This window comes from Hyla sarda, chromosome 3, assembly GCF_029499605.1.
Source record: "Hyla sarda isolate aHylSar1 chromosome 3, aHylSar1.hap1, whole genome shotgun sequence".
NCBI lineage: Eukaryota > Metazoa > Chordata > Amphibia > Anura > Hylidae > Hyla > Hyla sarda.
In genome coordinates, this window is record NC_079191.1 from 91,467,675 (window position 1) to 91,495,265 (window position 27,591).

Sequence of the window (27,591 nt, forward strand, 5' to 3'; positions counted from 1 at the left end):
GAAAAAGATATAGAAATTTGGGGAGGTAAATCATTTTAAAGATATTGATCCTGCCAGCTAGGGAGAGAGGGAGTGCGGACAACGCGTGCAGTCGCACCACAGTGGAGTGCAGTAGTGGCTCCAAGTTAAGAGGCATATAGTCTAACAGGGACGGAGTTAGTGAGGATACGGGCCCTAGGATTATCATACAGCAGGCGAAGCCATGCACAGAATTGGGACCAAACCCAAACATCCCCAGCACCTCCCAAAGATAAGGCCACAAAACAGAATTAAAAGCTTTATAAATATCTAGGCTAACTACCACACCCGTAGGAAAGCCCTACTCTTCTGCCACTATATTGAGCTGCAGACGCTTCACATTCACATCGGTAGCTCTACCCGGCATAAACCCTGTTTGGTCAGGATGTATAACAGCACCGACAACCCCATACAAACGAGTAGCCAGGACTCTAGCCAGGATTTTAATATCAACATTCAGAAGGGAAATAGGTTTATAGGAGCCAGGGAGCACTGGGTCCTTCCCAGGTTTGGGAAGTACAACAATGAGCGCTTCCCTCATAGAATCCGGAAGGGCATCAGCAATAGCAAAGGAGTTAAACAATTTACAAAGAATAGGGGCCAGTCGCTCCTCATTCATCCCGTACCAATCACCTACCATCCCATCTAAACCCAGAGTCTTCCCACTAGGAAGATCCCTTATAGCCTGAGCCACCTCCTCAACTGTAAAGGAGGCATCCAATGCCCCCGTCTGAGCACAACCAAGCGAGAGGAGAGACAAATCTTGCAGGTAGGAGAAAATCTCCCCTTGACAGGGCATAGAGGGGGCAACATATAGGGAGGAGTGAAATGCCCTTAAAAAAAGCATTTATCCCCTGAGGATCTGTCACTACCACCCCATCAATACCCATAATGCAAGGGATAGAGGCTGTCGGGCGAGTAGCCCTAGTTAAATACGCTAACTGTAAATTACTTCTTTTAAAAAATCTTAATCCTTCCAGTACTTATCAGCTGCTGGAGTTGTTCTTTTCTGTCTGACAACTGTGCTCTTTGCTGACACCTCTCTCCGTCTCAGGAACTGTCCAGAGTAGCAGCAAATCCCTATAGCAAACCTCTCCTGCTCTGTACAGTTTCTGAGACAGAGTCTCTCCAATAGGGCTATATAGAGGGGGCATGGCAGCCCCCGCTTCAGGTGGCGGTCGTGACATGCCGCTGTGAAGGAGAGCCGGGGCTCCAGTGCTCAGACCCCCCGCAATCTAAAACTTTTCCACTAATCTTTGGATAGGGGATACGTTTTTTTACATGATACTTCTTCTTTAACCCCTTAAGGACACAGCCCATTTTGGCCTTAAGGACGCAGCCAATTTTATTTTTGCCTTCTCGTTTTTCCTCCTCACCTTCTAAAAATCATAACTCTTATATTTCCATCCACAGACTAGTATGGGGCTTGTTTTTTGCGCGACCAGTTGTCCTTTGTAATGACATCACTCATTTTACCATAAAATGTATGGTGAAATAAAAAAAATACTATTTGTGTGGGGAAATTGAAAAGAAAACCACAATTTAGCAAATTTTGGAAGGTTTGGTTTTCACGCCGTACAATTTACGGTAAAAATGACATATTTTCTTTATTCTGTGGGTCAATATGATATAAAAATCTCAAACCTTTTAACCAAATTAGTGCGTTTAAAATCCCTCTATTTTGATGACCTATAACTTTTTGATTTTTCCGTATAAGCGGCGGTATGAGGGCTAATTTTTTGCACCGTGATCTTTTTATTGATACTTCATCTGCATATATGAATCTTTTCATGAATTTTTTTAGTTTATTTGGAATATTATGAGACAAAAAAGCAGCAATTTTGGAATTTTGGACATTATATTTTGATAGTTTGGACATTTACGCACACGGCGATACCAAATATGTTTATTAATTAATTGTTTCTACACTTTCTGGGGGTAAAATGGTAAAAAAAGGGATGATTTAAATTTTTATTAGGGGAGGGGATTTTACTTTTTTTTTTTTTAACACTTTAATAGTCCCCTGCTACAGTTATGCCCTGTCTCTAATGATAACCTCACTAGAGGCAGAGCTACAGCAAGAAGCCGGGTGATAAGTATGGCTTTGTTCACATTGTACATTCTTAGCATGCCTTTTTTTTTTTTTTTTTAAAGGCATGCTAAAAATGTATACAGACTATTTCTGGCAGTGCCCTTCCAAACCGGGAGCCTCCCAGTTTGGGAACACACTACCTTATGTACACTCTCCCCTGGGAGACCGCCCTAAATGTACTAACCCATTTTTTTTGTTTTTCTTTATGTATGCAGTGGAGTGTTTTTTGATATTTAAATAAAATGGTTAACAAGGGTTTGTGGCGGAGTGACTTGTTTTCCATGTGTCATTTTTTTTTTTATTTACTTTTCAGCAGGGGTCAAATCTTGGGAAAATAAGTGTGGGAACTCACAACTAATGTAAGACAGAAGTGAGGGTCGGGGATCGCTATATTTGCCCAAGGTACCTGTCGTATGTAGCTACCGGGTTTTAGAAAGCACATTTTTCATCCAGTGAAAGCTGGATGGGATATGGAAAATCCAGAAATAGTTAAAGAGTACCTGTCACCAACAAAAACTTTTAATATAGTGTTCCTTGTGTAATTAGCAGACACTTTCCTATTCACTTGCTTTTAAAATTATCAACATAAATATGTTTAAAATGTAATAGAATGAACGTTTACTAGGTGGCTCTGTTCTGTTCCCTGCCACAATTAATACAGTGAGTTTGGTCTCCGCCCGGCCTGGCAGGAGACCAAACTCAGGAAGTGCTTCTCTGCATTGAGCTTGATTGACAGCTGCACAGAGCCTCATTGAAAGCTGCAAAGAGCCTCCCTTAAACATAAACAGAGCCTCACTGAAAGCTGCACAGAGCTTGAGGTCTTCTATTAATCACAGCACTGCAACCATGTGAGGACAGAAGTGGTCCCCCAGCAGGCTTCAGTGATGTCATGCCTGCTGGGAAACACCCACTTTCTCCTGCTGGGAGATTGCACTTTGTGAGCAAGAGCAAAGGTAAGATACAGAGCTTTTTGGAGCTCTGAATTTTTTTTTAAGGGTGGGAGGAGTGTTATGAGTAGTTGGGGGACATAACCTGAGTTAGTTTAGAAATGTTTATTTGGAGATAGGTACTTTTTAAAAATCCCTGGCAAGACTTAGCTTGCTAGGGACTGTCCAGTTTTCGGTCCAGGATTTTTATGGGATAAAAGGCAGGTTGGTAGTGGGACTTTTCATCCCCTTCCTGGGCCAGATCTGGTTTTGAGTGGGGCACAGATCAGCAGAGGTGCAGAACACAGCTTGTTACTGGGCTTCAACAACAGGTGTACCTCAATCTGCAGGCTGAGTCTGTAGGGAATTTGAATCCGGTGGTTTGCAGCCTCAAAAGGGGACATTGTGACCTGTGTGAGTAACACCTTTCTTGTCTACTCTGTTGGGAGGCTGGTAGTAAGCCATCTGTATGAACAGTGAAGTTTTCTGTACAGTTAGCACTTGACAAGCAGGATTTATTTTACGTCTTTATGTATTTATTGTTAAGGTTGTTGTTTTTTTTTTTTGTCTGCTGAAAAATAAAAACAGGATAAGCTCTGTTTAAACTTCACTTACGTGTCCCTGTCTGTTACTGCTATTTGCCTGGTTCTATTCAGCTAATCTCCCACATTACATAAAACCCCTTAACCACTGTTTAGTCAAGGAATCCTATGGGTTTAGAGGGGATTCAACATCTAATGTTTCCGGATGCTATAAGCGCCCATTAGTTTCCCATTCTTAGGACAGAAGAGGATCTGTCACACTTCCTCTCTACATAGACATCATATGCATGTGAGGATGAGATGTATATGTATTATACATGTTATATACAGTGTGTATGTTAGATTATTAGATTGTTGAAATGAAATGAATAACATTAAAGGGGTATTCTGGGACTATATGATTGACGGTCTATCCAGCTATTCAGTGCCCTGCACTATATCCATACCCCACTAATTAGTGATTAGTGGCCTATCCTATTAATAATATAGACCTGAAAAACACTTTTTAGTGATAAGATCCAATTGACCCTCTTGCCATTTATTGGTTTTGTTGCAGTGAAACTTTACAGAAGTAACAGAATACGGTTTTATACCAAAACAAGTTTGTAATGTGAAAAAAAAACACAAAAATAGCACATGATCGAGAGAATTCCTGATATCGCAAGGAAAGCGTCCTGATATGTTTACACAGCATATCTGTACCAAGCAGTGTCTGGAAATTTTTTAAAGACGTTTGTAAGATATAACCCATGAGCAAGCAAAACATGAACACTATAGAGAAATTCTTATTTCAAATATTAACTGCCTTTGTATACCTTCTTCATAACATAAAGGTATGTGTTTCATCAATATCCCATGCTGTGTGTACAGTGTACAGTATATGCAGTGTCCCAATACCTGTGTCCTAACTACAAATTTGAGAAGTTGTTGTGCAGCTGAAAAAAATCAGTTCACTTGGATTACTGTCCTTTTGCATTGCTATTACAGCATACACTGAGGTATCAAAGACATGTAAGGGTTAATATTTGCATATTCTGTATAAGATGGGTGAATCATGGGTGGGTGACATGACCTAGCTTGTTTATATTCAGAAACTTCTAGAAAGGCTGAGTGAGGAGTTCTAGTCCTTCCTCTTCTCCTCAGGGGGCTGGACCACCATAAAAACTATTTAGTTTGGCTAAAGCCAGCAAAGTGTGAACATTTAGTCAGATTCTGGCTGTAGTCAGAAATAGTAAACAACTTTCCCAGCTCAGCTCCTGCTAGGTAGAACAGTCAGTCACAGACAAGTGCATACACCTAGTAAGAGTGTACCTCCTAGGTTCAGTTCAGGCCTGACCTGTGTCCTATTCAAGACAAAGAGCAAAAAACAAGGAAAAATCCAAGGTCCGGGAGCTGGATTTTTCCTTGTTTGTGTCATGACCGACTGGGGGACGGACAGGGAGAGTGAGCCCTAAGGTATCCCTAATAACACTCTCCTGCCTATTTACCTATTGCCCTAAACGGCAGATCGACAACCACGGTGCCGGTCCCTTCCTGCGCTAAAGTGCAATGGGCATAAAACAAAAAAATTAATATACATAGTCAGTCACAGACCAGAAACAGAACAGGGAAAGATACCAAACAAACAGATATACCAGACAGAAAATAAACTCACAAACAGGGCAGGATATAGTGTACTAACATACTGTTTAAAAACCGGAACCAAGATAAACAGCAGATATGAATAAATGAACTAGACAAGATATAGAATGATTATACAGCAGAAACCAGGAAATGCAGGGGACGAACATAAGAGCTGAATGCTAAACAACAAACTTATCAGGAACTTAGAACACTGTTCACACTGGACTAAAATAACTACCACAGACAGATTAAGTTCAGAGGACAAAGATCAGTGAGTAAGCACAAAGGACACTATAGACCAATGGTAAAGCACAAAAGAAACACTAGATCAGTGATCATGTACTCTAGGATCGGTACATGTACAAAAAACTCCAAAGATCAGATATAATATACTCTCGAGAACCCCCACTCCATACAGGGAGGGACATTAATACTAAAGCCAAATAGACTACTAGCCAGCGGGACACACTCCACCATGTGTTCAGGATACTGGCCTAGTAGGAAACAGAAATATAATACACGGAACACTAAATACAGGGTACGGTACAAACAAGACTCACAGTGTGAACACAGACTAAGATACAAGGCTAAAGAAGAACAGACATACAATAATCCTAAAAATCGACAAATGTAACACGGACTAAAATCTATAATAAACAGGACTATTAACCATGGTTAAAAACTCAGAAATATTACAAGATAAATACAAGGTGCATGACTAAGCAGACATGGTCAGCATTGAACAATAGCTAAACTGCATAATAAAACATAGTCAGAGTAGATCAGAATTGCACAAATTACCCGCACAGAGTGTAACAGAACTCGGGTTTAAATAGCCACACCTGAGCTGTCATTGGCTAACAGCTTTAACTATTCCCTAGCCAGGGAAAACAGCAAAGAAAACTGCCCAGCCACAACCCAGTGTCTGAACAGACACCAAAACAGAAAAATTAAAAAACACAAAAACAGACATTATAGTTTGCTCATGGTTTCTACAAGGGAGACAGTTTCTACGAGGGAGACTGCTGTGTTATGACACTTATTCATTAAAAAAGAGTTGTAATATATTAATAGAACTACAAGCCTAAACAGAGCAGCTTATAAGAGTCTAAGCTGAGGCTCTAAGGGGATCCTTATAAATAGAATGCAAGAAAACAGAGTGAAAAGGATATGAGAGTCCTGTACATACAAACTGAATGTCCTCATATCAAATAGATGTTAGGAAACTTAAAGCGGTTGTCCAGAATAGAAAAACGTTGCTTTTTTCTTAGAAAAAAACAGCACCACTCCTGTCCACAGGTAGTGTCTGGTATTGCAGCTCAGCTCCATGAAAGTGAATGGGACTAAGCTTCAGAACTACGCAACGTGTGTGCTTTTTTTGTAGAAAAAAAAAAAAAGAAGCAATGTTTTTTTTTATCCTGAACAATTTCTTTAACCCCTTAAGGACCAAGGGCGTACAGGTACGCCTTTGCTCCCTGGTACTTAAGGACCGGGCCGGGGTGACTGCTGATATCTATCAGCAGGCACCCCGCGCAAATGCCCAGGGGGGTCATCAGACCCCCCCCCATGTTGGCGATCGGTGCAAATCGCAAGTGAATTCACACTTGCGATTTGCGCCGATTCCAGGTCATTACGGGTCTATGGTGACCCGGAAAATAAAGGGGATCGCGGATGTCCTAGACACCCACGATCCCCCTGTAGCGATAGGAGTGAGGTGGCAGAGGTGCCACCCCTCCTATCTCTGCTATTGGTGGTCTAGACGCGACCACCAATAGCAGATCGGGGGCGGAGGGGTTTACTTTCGGTTTCCCCGTTCTGCCCTCCCACAATAGGCGGGGCAGGACGGGGAAATCGACAGGGACTGGCGCGGAAGATCCACTTACCCATCGGCGACGGCAGCGGGCGACGATCAGCGGCGGCAGCAGGCGACGATCGGCGGAAGAAGAGGACGGCGACGCAGCTTCCTGGATCCGACAGAAGCCGGTGAGTTACTTAGCAACATCTGGAGGGCTACAGTCTGAGACCACTATAGTGGTCTCTAAACTGTAACCCTCCAGATGTTGCAAAACTACAACTCCCAGCATGCCCAGAGAGCTGTTTAGGCTTGTTGGGAGTTGCAGTTTTGCAACAGCTGGAGGTCTACAGTTTGAGACCACTGCAAAGTGATCTCTATACTGTGCACCTCCAGATCTTGCAAAACTACAACTCCCAGCATGCCCACACAGCAGTTTGCTGTCTGGGCATGCTGGGAGTTGTAGTTTTGCAACATCTGGAGGTCCACAGTTTGGAGACCACTGTGCAGTGGTCTCTAAACTATAGCTCTCCAGATGTTGCAAAACTGCAACTCCCAGCATGCCTAAACAGCAAACAGCTGTCTCTGCATGCTCGGAGTTGTAGTTGCGATCCCTCCAGGTGTTGCATAACTACATCTCCCAGCATGCCTTTCGGCGATCAGTACATGCTGGGAGTTGAAGTTTTGCAACAGCTGGAGGCACACTGGATGGAAAATACTGAGTTAGGTAACAGAACCTAACTGAAGGTTTTCCAACCAGTGTGCCTCCAGCTGTTGCAAAAGTACAACTCCCAGCATGCGCGGTCTGTCAGTACATGCTGGGAGTTGTAGTTTTTAAACAGCTGGAGATTTGCCCCCCCCCCCCATGTGAACGTACAGGGTATATTCACACTGGCGGCTTTACAGTAAGTTTTCTGCTTCAAGTATGAGCTGCGGCAAATATTTTGCCGCAGCGCAAACTCCTAGCGGTAAATTCACTGTAAACCTCCGCCAGTGTGAACGTACCCTAAAAACACTACACTACACTTACACATAATAAAGGGTAAAACACTACATTTACACCCCCTTACACTGTCCCCCCAATAAAAATAAAAAATGTATTGTACGGCAGTGTTTCCAAAACAGAGCCTCCAGCTGTTGCAAAACAACAACTCACAGCATTTCCAGACAGCCACTGACTGTCCAGGCTTGCTGGGAGTTTAGCAACAGCTGGAGGCACCCTGTTTGGGAATCACTGGCGTAGAATACCCCTATGTCCACCCCTGTGCAAGAAAAAAAGACCCCCAAAATTTGTAACGCAATTTCTCCGGAGTACGGAAATACCCCATATGTGGGCGTAAAATGCTCTGCGGATGCACAACAAGGCTCAGGAGTGAGAGCGCACCATGTACATTTGAGGCCTAAATTGGTGATTTGCACAGGGGTGGCTGATTTTACAGCGGTTCTGACATAAACCCAAAAAAATAAATAACCACATGTGACCCCATTTTGGAAACGACACCCCTCATGGAACGTAACAAGGGGTATAGTGAGCCTTAACACCCCACAGGTGTTTGACAAATTTTCATTAAAGTTGGATGGGAAAATGAAAAATAAAAAATGTTTTCACTAAAATGCTGGTGTCACCCTAAATTTTTCATTTTCACAAGGGAAAATAAAAAAAAGCCCCCCAAAATTTGTAACCCAATTTCTTCTGAGTAAGAACATACCCCATATGTGGATGTAAAGTGCTCTATGGGTGCACTACAATGCTCAGAAGAGAAGGAGCGCCATTGGGATTTTGAAGAGAAAATTTGTCCGGAATTGAAGGCCACTTGTGTTTACAAAGCCCCCATGGTACCAGAACAATGGACCCCGCCATATGTGACCTCATTTTGGAAACTACACCCCTCATGTAATGTAATAAGGGGTACAGTGAGCATTTACGCCCCACAGGTGTCTGACAGATTTTTGGAAGAGTAATCCGTGAAAATGAAAAATTTTATTTTCCATTTGCACAGCCCACTGTTCCAAAGATCTGTCAAACGCCAGTGGGATGTAAATGCTCATTGCACCACTTATTAAATTCTGTGAGGGGTGTAGTTTCCAAAATAGGGTCACATGTGGGGGGGTCCACTGTTCTAGCACCACGGGGGGCTTTGTAAATGCACATGGCCCATGACTACCATTCCAAACGAATTCTCTTTCCAAAAGCTCAATGGTGCTCCTCCTCTTCTGAGCATTGTAGTTCGTCCGTAGTGCACTTCAGGTCAACTTATGGGGTACCTCCATACGCAGAAGAGATGGGGTTACAAATTTTGGGGGTATTTTCTGCTATTAACCCTTGCAAAAATGTGAAATTTGGGGGGAAACACACATTTTAGTGAAAATTTTTTTTTTTTTTTTTACAAATGCAAAAGTCGTGAAACCCCTGTGGGGTATTAAGGCTCACTTTATTCCTTGTTATGTTCCTCAAGGGGTCTAGTTTCCAAAATGGTATGCCATTTTTTTTTTTTTTTTTTTTTTTTGCTGTTCTGGCACCATAGGGGCTTCCTAAATGCGACATGCCCCCCGAGCAAAATTTGCTCTCAAAAAGCCAAATATCACTCCTTCTCTTCTGAGCATTGTAGTTCGCCTGTAGTGCACTTCAGGCCAACTTATGGGGTACCTCCATACTCAGAAGAGATGGGGTTACAAATTTTGGGGGGTATTTTCTGCTATTAACCCTTGCAAAAATGTGAAATTTTGGGGGGAAACACATTTTAGTGAAAAAAAAAATTTTGTTTTTTACATATGCAAAAGTCGGGAAACACCTGTGGGGTATTAAGGCTCACTTTATTCCTTGTTACATTCCCCAAGGGGTCTAGTTTCCAAAATGGTATGCCATGTGTTTTTTTTTTTTTTTTTGCTGTTCTGGCACCATAGGGGCTTCCTAAATGCAACATGCCCCCCCAATAAAGCCTCACTGCACAGAGCTCTGCTTGTCCTCAGTGCACAGAGCCCTGCTTGTCCTCAGTGCACAGAGCCCTGCTTGTCCTCAGTGCACAGAGCCCTGCTTGTCCTCAGTGCACAGAGCCCTGCTTGTCCTCAGTGCACAGAGCCCTGCTTGTCCTCAGTGCACAGAGCCCTGCTTGTCCTCAGTGCACAGAGCCCTGCTTGACCTCAGTGCACAGAGCCCTACTTGTCCTCAGTGCACAGAGCCCTGCTTGTCCTCAGTGCACAGAGCCCTGCTTGTCCTCAGTGCACAGAGCCCTGCTTATAATGGTATTATCTACATCATATAAAAAGTTTTTGTTAATTACACTTTTAAGAGGGTCTTGTCCTCAGTGTACAGAGCCCTGCTTGTCTTCAGTGGACAGAGCCCTGCTTGCCCTCAGTGGACAGAGCCATGTTTGCCCTCAGTGTGCAGAGCCATGTTTGTCCTCAGTGTAATCATATAAAAAGTTTTTGTTAATGACACTTTTAAGAGGGTCTTGTAACAATGTAATCACATCTGGTATCTGGTGGAATTGCATTGAAAAAAATATGGTCCCAAATTAAATGGCAAATTTTGGCACAGGCCTAAGGCAGCCGTTTAAGGTGGCGGCAGATTTCACCACTGCCTGCACTGTTGCTCAGAGGGAGAGGAGGCAGCTGAGTCAGCAGCCTGAAGTCACCAAGTCCCTGGTCATGTCCGCACATGGCTTTTGGTAAAGTATACAATGTTTATTTCAAAATAGCGCTTACATGTGGCATAGCCTATTGCTTTACAAATAAACAATAAAATGGCATAAAAAAATGTGAGTACACGAAAATATCAAATTACTGGGTGATGTTCAAAGCAAAAATAATGAAAGAACAAATGAAAAAAGGAAAACTAATAACTTAATAGAAAAGGGGGGGGGGTATAATATAAAGCTTAAAGGGGTAGGGTACTCTGGTGAAAACATTTTTTTTTTAAATCAACTGGTGCCAGAACGTTAAACAAATTTGTAAAGTTCTTCTATATAAAAATCTTAATCTTTCCTGTACTTATCAGCTGCTGTATACTACAGAGGAAATTCTTTTGTTTTTAAATTTATTTTCTGTCTTACCACAGTGCTCTCTGCTGACACCTCTGTCCATGTCAGGAACTGTCCAGAGCAGGATAGGTTTGCTATGGGGATTTGCTCCTGCTCCTGAGAGTTCTTGAGACAGACGGAGGTGTCAGCAGAGAGCACTGTGGTAAGACAGAAAAGAAATTTGAAAAGAAAAGAACTTTCTGTGGAGTATACATCAGCTGATAAGTACTGAAAGGATTAAGATTTTTAAATAGAAATAATTTACAAATCTGTTTAACTTTCTGGCACCAGTTGAAAAAAAAAATAGTTTTTCACCAGAGTACCCCTTTAATATAAAGGATAGTTCCCATATCACGTCATGTGACTATCACGTCACTGAATTAGAGGAAAATAGGCTATGCTGCGTTACGTGTTTTGGTAGTAGCGTAAAAATGTATCAAATGTAATATATGGGGAAAACAAAAAGTACAGTAATAGGTAAACGATAAAAAACATAAAATATCTAAATATAAAACTGATATACATGTGTACTTTAGCTATGTAAAAGGATAAATAAACATATACGGAAATGCGATTGTGACATGACCGATTCAGAATGGCTGCATTACGTTAACATGTTAGAAGCAAATGCAAAAATGCATAAGCCACAATAACCTAAAAGCCTGAAATAACATAAAAATGAATAGAGTAGTGCAAAAGGGTAAAAACGTGAGAATGTAAAACATACATTAGAGCGGAAATAATAGGAATAATGAGCACATAGAATAGATAGAATTCAATTAATTAAATTAATCGATAACAAAGGATAGAGAATTTGGCACAAGCTTAACAAATAAATAAATACAAATAATAATAAAAGAAATAAAATAAATAATGTACACACTTTCCTTTAAACTGTACAAAGCAATAGTAAGAATCTACACGTACAGTCGTTTCGATGTATTATCTAGATTAGTGGACTCCGAACTGCAAAACTACAACTCCCGGCATGCCCGGACAGCCGAAGGCTGGGATTTGTAGTTTTGCAGCAGCTAGAGGCACCCTGGTTAGGAATCACTGATCTATTTCAAATGTAAGAATTGTACAGAACAGTTCCAGAAGTTCTGTATCTGGTGTTGCATATGTTGGTTATGCCAGGCTCCCATGATGCTACCTACTTGTCAGATCTGGCACTGCCTGGTCTTCATGTAGCTATGTCTATACAGCTCTCTCCTTCTTGCCGTCGCCTCACAGCTTCAAGCTGGCAAGTGTCAGTTCCTGTCCGGCACCACCTTCAGTGACTTCACTACGGTCTTATGACTGCTGACTGTTTACTTGCAGCTGCTCCCATGTGTTCTCGCTGCCCAAGGCTGTTGAGATTTTAGTTTTTCACACTATTCTTACTGCACAGTGCCTAAAATGCAAGACTGACACTTTAATATGTTTGTCATCCTTTTTCATTTCTAGGGACTGGCACATCTCATTCAATCATTTTTTAAGACAGTTTTGTGAAAAAGTATTGAACACATGAAGGGAGGTACAAAAAGGCATGGAAAGCCAAGACAACAGCTGAAATCTATCAGAAATTATATTTAAAAAAAAAGTACCTTACCAGTGATTGGCTGGTTGTTGTATACAAAGCCTGCTTGGATTGGTCAGCTCTCCCTGCCTGCCCAGCCCTCCCTGTCTCCAAGACTATCAGAGTGGTACATGCCTCTTTCACCTGTCTCGCCCGCCCTTTTATCCTATTACCGTACCTCCTTCTCTGCCTCTCTCAGATCTCGCAAATGCACACCAGCACCGCCCGTCAGATTTTGTACATGCGCACCTGCTCCGCCTCTCAGATGTCGCACATGCGCGCCTGCACCGCTTCACTGTAATCCTCAGGAGCGAGATCTGAGAAGCAGAGAAAGAGGTACGGTAATAGGAAACATACAAGGGCGGGCTGGACGGGTGAAAGATGCATGCTTTTCTGGGCACAGCACCGCTCTCTCAGGGGCGGATCCAGAGCCTAGTCTCGGGAGGGGCACTACCAGAGTATCGTGTGGTGGTCAACACACCCCCTCCCATAGACTTGCATTGAGGGGGAGTGGCATGATGTCACAAGGGGCATGGCTGCGTTGTCACAACCCCCGCATCCCGCACCCAGAGTTCGGAACAAAATGTTCCAAACGCTGGGGCAGTGGAGTACCCCTTTAAGTATGCAGCATAGTTCCCCCACACTAGGTAGGCAGCATAGTTCCCCCACACTAGGTTGTCAGCATAGTTCCCCTCACATTAGGTTGTCAGCATAGTTCCCCCCCACAGTAGGTTGTCAGCATAGTTCCCCCCACATTAGGTTGTCAGCATAGTTCCCCCCACATAAGGTTGTCAGAATAGTTCCCCCACATTAGGTTGTCAGCAGAGTTCCCCCACATAAAATTTCCAGCATAGTTCCCCCCACATTAGGTTGTCAGCATAGTTCCCCCCACATTAGGTTGTCAGCACAGTTCCCCCCACATTAGGTGGTCAACATAGTTCCCCCACATTAGGTTGTCAGCATAGTTCCCCCTACATTAGGTTGTCAGCATAGTCCCCCCTACATTTGGTTGTCAGCATAGTTCCCCCCACATTAGGTTGTCAGCATATTTCCCCCCCCCCCACATTAGTTTGTAGTTTCCCCTCATTAGGTTGGAAGTGTATTTCCCCCCCACATAGGTTGTAGTTCCCCCACATTAGGTTGTAGTTCCCCCACATTAGGTTGGCAGTATAGTTCACTCACATTAGGTTGTAGTTCCCCCCACATTAGGTTGTCAGCATAGTTCCCCCACATTAGGTTGTCAGCATAGTCCCCCCCACATTAGGTTGTCAGCATAGTTCCTCCACATTAGGTTGGCAGTATAGTTCCCCCCACATTAGGTTGTAGTTCCCCCACATTAAGGTTGGCAGTATAGCTCCCCCCACATTAGACTGGCAGTATAATTCCCCGACATTAGGTTGCAGTTCCCCCCACATTTGGTAGGCAATGGCCCCACAGACATACAGCCTTTAGCCATATACAGTGTATGGCTGGAGGCTGTATGTCTGTGTACTGCGCCACTTTAGTGCTCCGAACACCACTCCTCCGGTCAGGGGTCATGATCTACTGCTATGGCATATAGGCCATAACAGTAGGTCCTGGGACTGGAGGAGCGGTGGTCGGAGCACCAAAGATGACGTGCCACTGGTAACTTACCATGCGAGTGTCCTCCTCCTAGCTGCTCTGCTCCGTTTCTGAGTGCATGTCCCTGTGTGCGCTACCACCCGGCGGCCCCCGGCGTTTTTAAAGGTAAAGCGGGGCCGCAGAAAGGTAACCGGGACATCCTTGTGTCCCGAAAAGATCTTTCGGGACACAGGGATGTCCCAAATGTGACGGGGGAAATTAATCTCGGGGGCGGGAAATAGGGCGTTTGCTGCAGTCAGCGCCCCGGCCGACTGCAGCACCCACCTTATAAGACGGCACCTGCCGTATAAGACGACCCCCAACTTTTGAGAACATTTTACCTGGGTTAAAAAAATGTCTTATTATACACCGGAAAATACGGTAGCTTCTTTGAAAAAATAGTGACGTGTTCAATACTTATTTCACCTGCTGTATAGAAAATAGCAAAACAAAAACTTCATTTATTGGGCACATAATTGAAATGTCACAGCTTACAATCTTGTGTGCAAAATTTCTACATAAAAACCTTTTAGTATGTACAATAGCTCAGAACTGTCTTCACCCTGAAGATGTCTAGAAAATAATAATTGTGATTTAATGGGGCACTCCAGTTAAAAATAATTTTTTTTCATATCAACTTTCACCAGAAAGTTAAACAGATTTGTAAATTACTTCTATTAAATAATCTTAATCCTATCAGTACTTATTAGCTTCTGAAGTTAAGTTGTTCTTTTCCGTCTGACCACAGTGCTCTCTGCTGACACCTTTGTCTGTCTCAGGTACTGTCCAGAGTAGGAGCAAATCCCCATAGCAAACCTCTCCAGGGATGTGGAATTCCTATCGCCCGACGCCCGGGACATGCAGTTCCGGTTGCCGGGCAGGTGAATTTTTCAGGTGCTTAGCCCGACTTCTGGCAAGCAGGTCCGGACCTGAAAGCCCCCGACAAGCAGGGCGGCACTCAGAGGGGTGTATAGAGCGGGCTCCTGACCGCTGCCCGCTCCATACTCTGCAGCCCCCGGCTGCTTTCAGTAGCTGGGGGCCGCCGCTAATAGCCAGCATGCGGCGATCACCCCGGCTGGCTATTAATCCTTTAGATCGCCGATGTCAAAGCTGACAGCGGAGTCTAAAGGGACATGTGAATGCTCCCTGGTGGGCTAGTGGGTGGATCAATCCCCCTGCAGCGTGATCGCAGGGGGGCGATCCACTATAGAGGTATCCGAAGGGCTTACCTCTGATTCCCTGGCGTCCGTGGCTCTGTCATTGATAGACTCTATCAATGGATCGCAGAGCACACAGATCAATGGAGTTCAATAGAACTCTATTGATCTGTATGAGGAATCCTAATGATTCCTCCTAAAAGTCTCCTAAGGGACTAATAAAGTGTATAAAAAAATAAAATAAAAAAAAGTTTAAAAAAAAGACTAAAATGAATAAAAGTTTAAAAGACACACATTAACCCCTTCCACATTAAAAGTTCAAATCACCCCCTTTTCCTATATAAAAACATGTAAACATGATAAAAATAAATATATTTGGTATTGCTGCGTGCGCAATTGTACGAAATATTAAAATATAGCATTATGTATTCTTTATGGAAAATGACGTAAATGTAAAAAAAAAAAAATACCAAACCACAAAATTGCAATTTTTATAATATCCCAGAAAAAAAGTTAAAAGCGATTAAAAAGTCAGATCAATACCAAAATGGTACCGATACAAAAAATAGATTATGGCACCAAAAAATTGCCCTCATACGGCCTCGTATGTGAAAAAAAAAAAAGCCGCAGGGGTCCGAAAATGGCAATTAAAAAAAATTCTAAAAAGTTCAGAGTTTTTTCTTTAAATTAGTAAAACATGACGGAAACTATACAAATCTGGTATTGCTGTAATCAGGCGGCCTAAAGTATCAAAATAACATGTTATCTCAACCACAAGGTAAATGGCGTAGAAAAGAAAACTTGCAAATTTGCAAAATGATCTTTTACTATTTCAATTTAATTTCCCCCCAATTTTTTGGTTTTTGATTCGGAGCATATGTTATGGAACAATCAAGTTAGTTATGACTGTTATAGGGCAAGGAAGAAAAAATGAGAGTGTAAAAACGAAAATTGCCCAGGACAAGTGGATCGTCATGAAGTAGAAGTTCCATTTTAGTCCTGTGGACAAGTAGTTTTTTTATAAAATTTCCACACTCTTGCTCTCATGCTCTGGACAGTTCCTGAGACAGACTGAGGTGTCAGCAGAGAGCACTGTGGTCAGACAGAAAAGAACTCAACTTTAGCAGCTGATAAGTACTGGAAGGATTAAGATTTTTAATAGAAGTCATTTACAAATCTGTTTAACTTTGTGGACCCAGCTGATATGAAAAAAAAAAAGGTTTTAACTCGAATACCCCCTTGAACAGATTTGATGCGCAGGATTTTCTGCTGTAGATTTCAATGTAAACTAAATGACTGAGCACAGCTTCTATTCTGCAGTTACAAATCCTGCGCATCAAATCTGCACAGGATACTGTACGTGTGACTAGACCCTTAAAGGAGTTCTCCAGAATAGAAAAATTGTACTCCATACTGCCAGCAGTAAAAAAATAAAGAGGTACATATCTTCCTTTGTTCCCCCGGTAACCCGCTCCGGTCTCTGCCGCGATCCTTTTCCTGGTTGCCGGTGGTCGGCGAGTCATGCTGTACTCAGCCAATCACCGGCCGCAGCCAAGTCCCCACTCGGCCGGCGATAGGCTGAGCGGCAGTGTGATGTTTTCGGCTCCGGTAGCAGGTGCCGGGGAGGAAAACCTCACACTGCCGCTCAGCCTATCGCCGGCCGAGTGGGGACTTTGCTGCGGCCGGTGATTGGCTGAACGCAGTATGGCTCGCTGACCACCGGCAACCAGGAAGCCGATCGCGGCGGAGACCGAAGTGGGTTACTGGAGGCACCGTGGGAAGGAAGGAAAGTATGTACATCTTTTTTTTTTTTTTTTACTGCTGGCAGTATGGGGTACAATTTTCCTATTCTGGAGTCCTCCTTTAATGATTTGTTATATGGGGGAGGGGTTATCAATTGTTAAGAGCAGTTTTTTTTTTGTTTTTTCTTTTGCGCATTGACTTGTGCCGAAATTATCATATAATTTTGCTCTATTTTTATGTTGTCATTTCTCTTGTTTTGCACTTCCAGGGGGGTGTAGCTATCAGTGGTCGACCATGGTTTTATGTCCAGTGGAAAACCGCGTACGGGGAAAAAATGAGCCGACCGGAGTCAGCGTTTCACTTCGGTCGGCTCATTCAAATGAATTACATACAGGTGGCAAACGGCAGGGATACAGGATCGCCCGGTTTTAGCTCCCCCCAGCTGTATGCGGTCCTGTATGGCTGAAAACGTGATGTGAACCCAGCCTTAGTTATATATCTTGGGGGATAGTCTTTTTTTAAACTGAATATTCTAAAATCAGAATACCCCTTTAACCTTATGGCAGTAATGGCAAACATATTGGGGGAGATTTATCAAAACCTGTCCAGAGGTAAAATGGCTGAGTTGCCCATAGCAACCAATCAGATCGCTTCTTTCATTTTTAACAAGGCCTCTGCAAAATGAAAGAAGCGATCTGATTGGTTGCTATGGGCAACTGGTCGACTTTTTCTCTGCACAGGTTTTGATAAATCTCCCTCATAGCCTTAGCATATTTCTGTGCCACTTGTCATGACACATAGGATATGAACATACAGCAGAAAACCTAAGGGGAGAATCAATGGTGTCCCCCCCTGCCTGTGAACAAGTCTGCTTTAGGATCTCATATATAAATAGACATATAAATGTTTCCATTACATTTTTTCTCTGTTTAAGAACTGCTCCTGGTTTCGTGAAAGTTTCTGATCAGAAAAGAAAGTGTTAAAGGGGTACTCCGGTGAAAACCTTTTTTCTTTTAAATCAACTGGTGGCAGAAAGTTAAACATATTTGTAAATTACTTCTATTAAAAAATCTTAATCCTTCCTGTACTTATTAGCTGCTGAATACTACAGAGGAAATTCTTTTCTTTTTGGAATGCTCTCTGATGACATCACGAGCACAGTTCTCTCTGCTGACGTTATTATAATAATAATAACGCTTTATTTATTGTTGTCCTTAGTAGGATTTGAACCCAAGTCCCCAGCACTGCAAGGCAGCAGTGCTAACCAGTGAGCCAGCATGCTGCCCTTAGCATACATCTGCTAGAGATGGACAGAGATGTCAGCAGAGAGCACTGTGCTCGTGATGTCATCAGTGTTCCAAAAAGAAAGGAATTTCCTCTGTAGCATTCAGCAGCTAATAAGTACTGGAACGATTAAGATTTTTTTAATAGAAGTAATTTACAAATAGGGTATGTTTAACTTTCTGCCACCAGTTGATTTAAAAGAAAAAAGGTTTTCACCGGAGTACCCCTTTAATAATAATGCGAAGAGACAGCATTCATCCAAACCCTATGTAAACTTTTAGGCCAGTTACAGTTAACATATATATTTACTAAACTAAGTAACATAATACACAATACAGTGGTCCCTCAACATACGATGGTAATCCGTTCCAAATGAACCATCATTTGGTGAAACCATCGTATGTTGAGGGATCCGTGCAATGTAAAGTATAGGACAGTGGTCTCCAACCTGCGGACCTCCAGATGTTGCAAAACTACAACTCCCAGCATGCCCGGACAGCCGTTGGGAGTTGTAATTTTGCAACATCTGGAGGTCCGCAGGTTGAAGACCACTGGTATTGGAGGTTATACTCACGTGTCCCCGCCGCTCCGGACCGTCACCTCTGCCCTGGATATCGCCCTCCATCGCTGTCCCCAGGGTGTCCCCGCCGCTCCGGGAAGGTCTCTGCTGCCTAGGAACATCGCTCTCCGTCGCTGCCATCACGTCACTACGCACGCCGCTCCTATTGGATGATGGGACGGCGTGCGCGGCGACGTGATGATGACAATGGAGAGCGCCGGCGATGCAGGGGATCCCGAGGAGTACGCTACGGAGACCCGAGGACAGGTGAGTGATCGTCAGAGGTCCACACGGGGCACCGTAAACGGCTATCTGGTGGTAGCTTAAGCAGCGCTGCCGGATAGCCGTTTATGCGATGGCCCCGACATACAAAAGCATCGTATGTTGATGCTGCCTTCAACATGCGATGGCATCTGAGAGGCCATCGTATGTTGAAATGATCGTATGTCGGGGCCATCGTAGGTCGGGGGGTCACTGTACAGCAGTTGCCAGGACCACCGATGGTAAGCCCTCCTCATACAAAAACCCAAAGTTTTGAAGTGCAGTTAAACTGTAAAGTTTATTCGAAATATAAATAAAATTCTGCAAGGACATTCCACTGCAGCAGGATCCCATTTATTTCAATGGGATTCTGCTGCTCTGTGCACACGGTGGAATTTCCACGACAGATGTTTCTGCCACGGAAATCCTGATTCCGCCATCCACAGAAAGAATAGGCTTGTCTAATTTTTCAGCGGATTCCCCTTGGAAATGCATTGCCATCTATGAGACGGCACATTTCCAAGCAGTCCTAGTGCCCACCGGATTATTTTAATGCGCGGAATGGCTGCCCGTGTTTTCCAGATGGCTCACCAATAATGGCGGACATAATCCATCGTGCTGATGTGCTCCATTAACTCTATAGATGCTATAATCAATGCTCATGGAGGTGCCAGTGGGTTCATCAGACCTCGGCAGTGCGAATGCAGGGGTTCAATGAGTGCAAAGGCGGCCCTATGTAGACCTAAAAGTGTGCAACATATATATAACATATATAATGATAATAAGGCTAGGTTCAGACTATGGAATTTCCGACAGAAATTCCGCTTGCTAAAATATATAGTGTAGTGAATGGGCTTCCGTTCACAAATTCACACTTCGGAATTTGTGAAGTGGAAAATCCGCTTTGAAAATCCGCTTAGAAATTTTCCGCCTGAAGAAAGGCGGTGCTCTTTCTTCAGGCGGAAATCCACGCGGAACACATTGCAGTCTATTGGAGACTGCAGTGTCCGTGCGGTCCTAGCACCGACTGATTCAGCCGGCGCTGGCCGCACTCGGAATCTCCGGGCGGAAATTTACTGCCTGGAGATTCCGTAGTCTGAACCTGGCCTAACTCTTTATTTACATAGCACACACAGATTCCTCAGTGTTGTACACTCAAATTGGTCCCTGTCCCCATTGGGGCTCCCAATTAGAAATGAGCGAACTTACAGTAAATTCGATTTGTCACAAACTTCTCGGCTCGACAGTTGATGACTTATCCTGCATGAATTAGTTCAGCTTTCAGGTGCTCCCGTGGGCTGGAAAAGGTGGATACAGTCCTAGGAGACTCTTTCCTAGGACTGTATCCACCTTTTCCAGCCCACCGGAGCACCTGAAAGCTGAACTCATTTATGCAGGATAAGTCATCAACTGTCGAGCCGAGAAGTTTGTGACGAATCGAATTTACTGTAAGTTCGCTCATCTCTACTATCTCCACTGTTCAGTATGTTTTGAACTGTGGGAGGAAACCGGAGTACATGGAGAAAACCCATGCAGACATGGAGAGAAAAATGTTAAAATGTTTTAAAAAATATATAGACAATATATTGACAAGACATTGACATTGATATGGGAGAATTCTGTCTGAGCGCCCTAGGCGGCGGATGGCTATTAGATTAGAGAAAGCAGATGAAATGCCCTGGGGGCCTGGTTGCCCCTTTTCAGAGCAAGGGACCATTCAGAATAATTGAGACAAAGAACTCCCTATTGAAGATTCTCCTCCTTTTTCTTTGTTTTGTCCCAGTGGGGAGCAGAAAACCCTGGAGAGGTCTTGAATGTTCCCAATAATTGGAGATAAAAAAGACGTGAGGAGACGCATCATGGATGTAAAGAATCTGTAGAATGATTGGCATTTTCTGTAGTTATTACTGGACAAAAGAGATCACCTGGATCCCCAAACCAATGTGAAGTATGACCTGCCTCAGACAAAAAAACAACTAGACACACGTTGGGTAAAAATGGCTCCCAGATCCTTCTTCTAGGGCAGTGGTCTCCAAACTGTGGACCTCCAGCTGTTGCAAGACCAGCTGGTGGTCCACAGTTGGGAGACCACTGAACCAGGTTATACCTATAAGGATGTGGCCTCTCCTGACCATCAGGTCAGATTTAATTGCTTGGGTGACTTTTAGCTGAGACCTAGAAGGGGAAGATTTATGAAAACTTGCGCAAAAGGAAAAGTGAAACAGTTGCCCATAGCAACCAATCAGATTGCTTCTTATTTTTAAGAGGCCTTTTAAAAAAATAAAAGAAGCAATCTGATTGGTTGCTATGGTATAACTTTACTTATGGTTAAGCTATGGTAGTACTGAGCAGTGTAGTAGTGTGTAGGTGGTATGATGTAGGGGGCACAGTGTGAATTATACACTTTAACCACTTAAGGACAAAAAAAATAAAAAATACAGAGGGGGTATACATACAACACGCATTGAGGGTATACATTCATAACACATACACCATCCGTAGAGTATATATACATACATCATATATAGAGGGTATACAAACATCATATACATAGTTAGTATACATATATGATGAATACACCACACATAGGAGGTATACATACATTATGCATAGTGGGTTTAACGACATCATACATAGAGTGTAAACATAGTAGGACTACATAAATCATACTTAATGGGTATAAAACATAATATATTGAGGGTATACATAGTGGGGTTAAATACATGGGTATAATACATCATGCATAGTGGGTAAAAACACATAATACATACATAATGGGTATACATACATAAAAGATACACATACATAATGCATAGTGGGTACACATACATCATATATAGGGGTATACACACATCATATACAGAGGGTATACACACATCATATATAGAGGGTATACACACATTATACATAGAGGGTATACACACATTATACATAGAGGGTATACACACATCATACATAGAGGGTATACACACATTATACATAGAGGGTATACACACATCATACATAGAGGGTATACACACATCATACATAGAGGGTATACACACATCATACATAGAGGGTATACACACATCATACATAGAGGGTATACACACATTATACATAGAGGGTATACACACATCATACATAGAGGGTATACACACATCATACATAGAGGGTATACACACATCATACATAGAGGGTATACACACATCATACATAGAGGGTATACACACATCATACATAGAGGGTATACACACATTATATATAGAGGGTATACACACATCATATATAGAGGGTATACACACATCATATATAGAGGGTATACACACATCATATATAGAGGGTATACACACATCATATATAGAGGGTACACACACATCATATATAGAGGGTACACACACATTATATATAGAGGGTATACACACATTACATATAGAGGGTACACATACATCATACATAGAGGGTAAACACACATCATACATAGAGGGTATACATACATCATATATAGAGGGTATACACACATCATATATAGAGGGTATACACACATTACATATAGAGGGTATACACACATTACATATAGAGGGTATACACACATCATATATAGAGGGTGTACACACATCATATATAGAGGGAATACACACATTACATATAGAGGGTATACACACATCATATATAGAGGGTATACACACATCATATATAGAGGGTATACACACATCATATATAGAGGGTATACACACATTATATATAGAGGGTATACATACATCATATATAGAGGGTATACACACATCATATATAGAGGGTATACACACATCATATATAGAGGGTATACACACATCATATATAGAGAGGGTATACACACATCATATATATAGAGGGTATACACACATTACATATAGAGGGTATACACACATTACATATAGAGGGTATACACACATTACATATAGAGGGTATACACACATTATATATAGAGGGTATACACACATCATATATATAGAGGGTATACACACATCATATATATAGAGGGTATACACACATCATATATAGAGGGTATACACACATTACATATAGAGGGTATACACACATCATATATAGAGGGTATACACACATCATATATATAGAGGGTATACACATCATATATAGAGGGTATACACACATTACATATAGAGGGTATACACACATTACATATAGAGGGTATACACACATCATATATATAGAGGGTATACACACATCATATATATAGAGGGTATACACACATCATATATAGAGGGTATACACACATTACATATAGAGGGTATACACACATTACATATAGAGGGTATACACACATCATATATAGAGGGTATACACACATCATATATAGAGGGTATACACACATCATACATAGAGGGTATACACACATTACATATAGAGGGTATACACACATCATATATAGAGGGTATACACACATCATATATAAAGGACACACATCATATATAGAGGGTATACACACATCATATATAGAGGGTATACACACATCATATATATATAGAGGGTATACACACATCATATATAGAGGGTATACACACATCATATATAAAGGACACACATCATATATGTAGAGGTTAAACACACATGAACCACGTTCACATTACATAGTTTCAGAAATGTGTGACGTGTGACCGCGCAGCCTGCACGCATCACGTGACCACTCCACTTCTAGCCCCGCCCCCTCAAAGCTAGCCTGCGGGGCGGGAGACGCAAAGCCCCTTATCCGGAAGTGACGTCAGGCCTCGTAGGTTGTTGCTGCGCAGTATCCCCAAAGAAAGGAAAAATCCCGACACAGATCGTGAGGAGCCCGCGGAGAGCTGAGGAGACTGCAGGAGGTGAGGGGCGGTGTGCGGCCCGGGTGGTACCGGGGGTAGTCTCCGCTCAGTGCCCGCACCTGTATCCTAGTGTGAGGTGTCCCCCGGCTGCGGCCTAGCCCCTTCTGTTGTGTGTATGAGCCCGGTGCAGAGCGCCTGCTGTACGGACCGGCCCGGTACCTGTGTGGAGGGGACATCACCCGCCGGTGCCCTGTCACCCGCCTGTCCTCCGGGGCCGCCCGGTGTCTATACCAGGATGAGCCCCCTGCTGTAACACAGCACTGCCCGTAGCCCCCCAGTCATAGGTCATGTGACCCCTCCCAGCCATTCTCCTCAGACAGTGTGACCCCCCTATAATGTGTAGGTTATGGGGCGCACTGTTTCTAGGCATTCCCATTAGCTGCGGGACAGATCCATGTGGGACAGACTGGTTGCTTAGCTGGCTGTCACAGATTGCTGAGATGGCTGAGCTCGTATTGTCACTGTCTTCATGGTGACCTGTGACCTCCCTGCAGTTGGGTCTCACATGTCATGAGGGTAGCTGAATAGTGCAGTCTGGCTCTCCATGTGATGACCCATTGCTAACATCTACCATCACTAGTGAGGGTCCAACCCCAGGGACATCCCCCCCCCCCACTGGCGGTGAGATGAAGGAGCACAGCACTGGTGCTGCACAGCTTCCCCTTTATTGATTTCCCAGCTTCCTCTAAAGGGGCTGATGCATCTGGGGGCTGCAATGTAGTGGATGCCCCCTATACCAGCACTGCAGCCCCTTCATCCCCATGATCTGTGTCCTATAGGTTGAATGACACATCATAGTGATATCATTGGGCTGAATGGATCTATGATGCTAAGTATCCAGCAAGGTTTTATTCACATGTCTATGCTGATCCCAGAGATGGAAATGCTGGATCTTCTTGTGTCCCATCCACTAGCCCCATAAACTGACATGGGGTACAGCACCAAATCTATAGGGCATCCAGCATAGTTGCCCTCCTGCATGGTCAGCTGTGGGGTTTGCACATCAGATCGCTTCTATGCTGTATTGCCAGACATAAATGAACCCAGGCTATTTCATTTGTTTGTTAGTGTCTATGAAGCTTCTTTTTCAGCTGCCTAGCTCTTAAGTCAGTGTTTTTTTAACCAAGGTGCCTGCAGCTGTTGCAAAACTACAACTTGTAGTTTTGCAACAGCTTCAGGCTTGCTGGTTTGGAAACACTGTCGTCAGTCTTAGGGTGCGTTCACACTAAAGGTATCATCCTGTAAAAACCTCAGTTTTTACTCCCGGCAAAAAGTCCTGAAAACAGCCGTCAAAAAATCCCATTCATGTCAATGGGATTTTTTGACCATCCTTTTGCCTCAGGTATGTCGTTTTTTTTTTTTACTAATATCCTTTATTTTTGTCATGCACAAATTTTTGGTCCGGCAAAAATAATGGGGAAAAAATGTCTATGAAGTCTATGGGAAATGGATGTTTAACGAAAAACATCTGTTATTGTCCGTTTTTTAACATCTGTGTTTTTTGTACTGAGCATGCTCAGTACAGCTTTACAAAAAAAGGTTAAAAACCTGATTTAAAAAAAACGATGTAACTGGTAATAACGGATGACCAACATCAGGTTTTTTTAAGAAAAAAAAAAGCATTAAAAAATAACGGCTGATGGTCATCGGTTATCATCCGTTATTATCAGTTATTGCATCAGTTTCTTTTCATCAGTTATTGTAAAATAACGGCTGTAAATAAGCAGGATGATACCTGTAGTGTGTAAGGGGTCTTAGGCTGTGTTCACACGGTTGTCTAGACCCATCCCGTTCTTCTCACTAGAGATGAGCGAACTTACAGTAAATTTGATTCGTCACGAATTTCTCGGCTCGGCAGTTGATGACTTTTCCTGCATAAATTAGTTCAGCTTTCAGGTGCTCCCGTGGGCTGGAAAAGGTGGATACAGTCCTAGGAGACTCTTTCCTAAGAATGTATCCACCTTTTCCAGCCCACCAGAGCACCAGAAAGCTGAACTAATTTATGCAGGAAAAGTCATCAACTGCCGAGCAGAGAAGTTCGTGACAAATCGAATTTACTGTGTTCGCTCATCTCTACTTCTCACGTTAAAAATAAAAACAGACTTTAAAAAAAATGGACAATAACGGATGTTAACCGTTTGTATCTGTTATTGTTCAGTTAATTAAAAAAAAAAAATTTTTTGTTCTGAGCATGCTCAGAAGTAAAAACGGATGACATTAAAGGCTCATCCTTTTTCCATAGACTTCAATGTTAAATTTACTGTATCCGTTTTTTTTCTTAATTTTTTATTTTTTTTTGATGGAAGAAAAAATACAGCATGTGCCGTTTTTTTCTGCTGTCAAAAAAAAAAACCATGTAAATGAGTTCAGACGGGTACAAATAGATGTAAACGGATTGTAAAAAAAAAAATTCCATTGACATGAATGGGATTTTTAAAAAAACGGGGATTTTTGGGGGATTTGGGATTTTTAAAACGTTTTTAATCCGTTTACAGCCTGCAAGAACAGAACCGAAACGTGGATAAAAAAACGGGGACAGACGGCCGTGTGAAAGCACCCCTACCAAGACCCAAATCTGTAAAGTATGTTATATGGCTCTTTGGAAAATCTGGGCCCAACCAAGAGCCAATGTACCTGACAATATTCTCTTGGTATTCAAGGTTTTTAATTTTTTTTGTCTTTTTTTATTTTTTTATAGCTGATTTCTGGAAACTCCCGACTGTTCCACTTCAAGTTGACAATTTCCCAAGCCTCATAAGTGTAATATAACTCTTCACTTCTCTATACACTATCTAGTTTATTGTGCGGCACCCTCATATGTTTAAGGATGCGTTCACACCACGCTCTTGTGTTCTGTCTAAAATCATACATTTTATAGGAATAAACTGTAATTTTCTTTTTAAGGTCATGCATCATATTCGGTTTCCCAATGATTTGCATTATACCAAAAATGATTGTAACAGATCAGTGTTTTTGTGTACAGAGTAGTGTGGTTGACCGTGTTTTTGCCAAATGAAACGGATAGTAAAGAAAACAAAGAAATGGAGATTAAAAACGCGGCGCTAACAAAGCTGGTGCATCCATTCTGAGTCAGTGAACATAATATGGAAAATATGCTTTAAACAGACGCTGGTATGCCAGCAGAGCCGTGACCGATCACTACAGATCCACTAACTTATAATTGGCTCTGCCATCCTTGACAGTAAGGATAGACGGCAGACAGGGCAGGTTTTATAGACAGCGTACAGTCATCTGTTAAACATGAAATGTACCACATAAAATGGCTGTGGTGTCCTATGTGGTGGTGACACAAGTGTCAGATACTTTTTTGGGGGTACATTGTGCACAGCTGACACAGATGTCATTTTTGACATCATGTAATCATCCAGCCCCCCTTCATCATCCACCCCCCCCCCCCCCCCCCCCCTCATCATCACCGCCTGTCAATTCATTCATCAGTGGTCTCCAACCTGCGGACCTCCAGATGTTGCAAAACTACAACTCCCAGTATGCCTGGACAGCCATCGGCTGTCCGGACATGCTGGGTGTTGTAGTTTTGAAAACTCTGGAGGTC

At 42.7% G+C, this 27,591-nt stretch overlaps 2 protein-coding genes across 14 annotated transcripts in view; one reads left to right on the top strand and one right to left on the bottom strand.

The window, feature by feature from the left end:
• The window catches only part of PLEKHB2 (pleckstrin homology domain containing B2), a 68,859-nt gene extending 56,492 nt beyond the window's left edge, over positions 1-12,367 (bottom strand). Inside the window, exon 1 of the mRNA XM_056564570.1 lies at positions 12,170-12,367. The gene's annotated coding sequence lies outside the window, so the exon portion shown is untranslated. The remainder of the gene's footprint in view (positions 1-12,169) is intronic.
• Positions 12,368-16,974: 4,607 nt separating this feature from the next.
• Positions 16,975-27,591, top strand: part of FAM168B (family with sequence similarity 168 member B) — a 48,254-nt gene continuing 37,637 nt past the window's right edge. For 4 of the 13 annotated variants that reach the window (XM_056564571.1, XM_056564580.1, XM_056564581.1 and 1 more), the window contains exons 1-3: positions 23,861-24,017; positions 26,513-26,599; positions 26,716-26,777. The gene's annotated coding sequence lies outside the window, so the exon portion shown is untranslated. Of the gene's footprint in view, positions 17,120-23,859; positions 24,018-26,512; positions 26,600-26,715; positions 26,778-27,591 lie in introns of those variants that run through there. The other 9 variants (XM_056564576.1, XM_056564582.1, XM_056564573.1 and 6 more) reach the window with 7 other exon arrangements.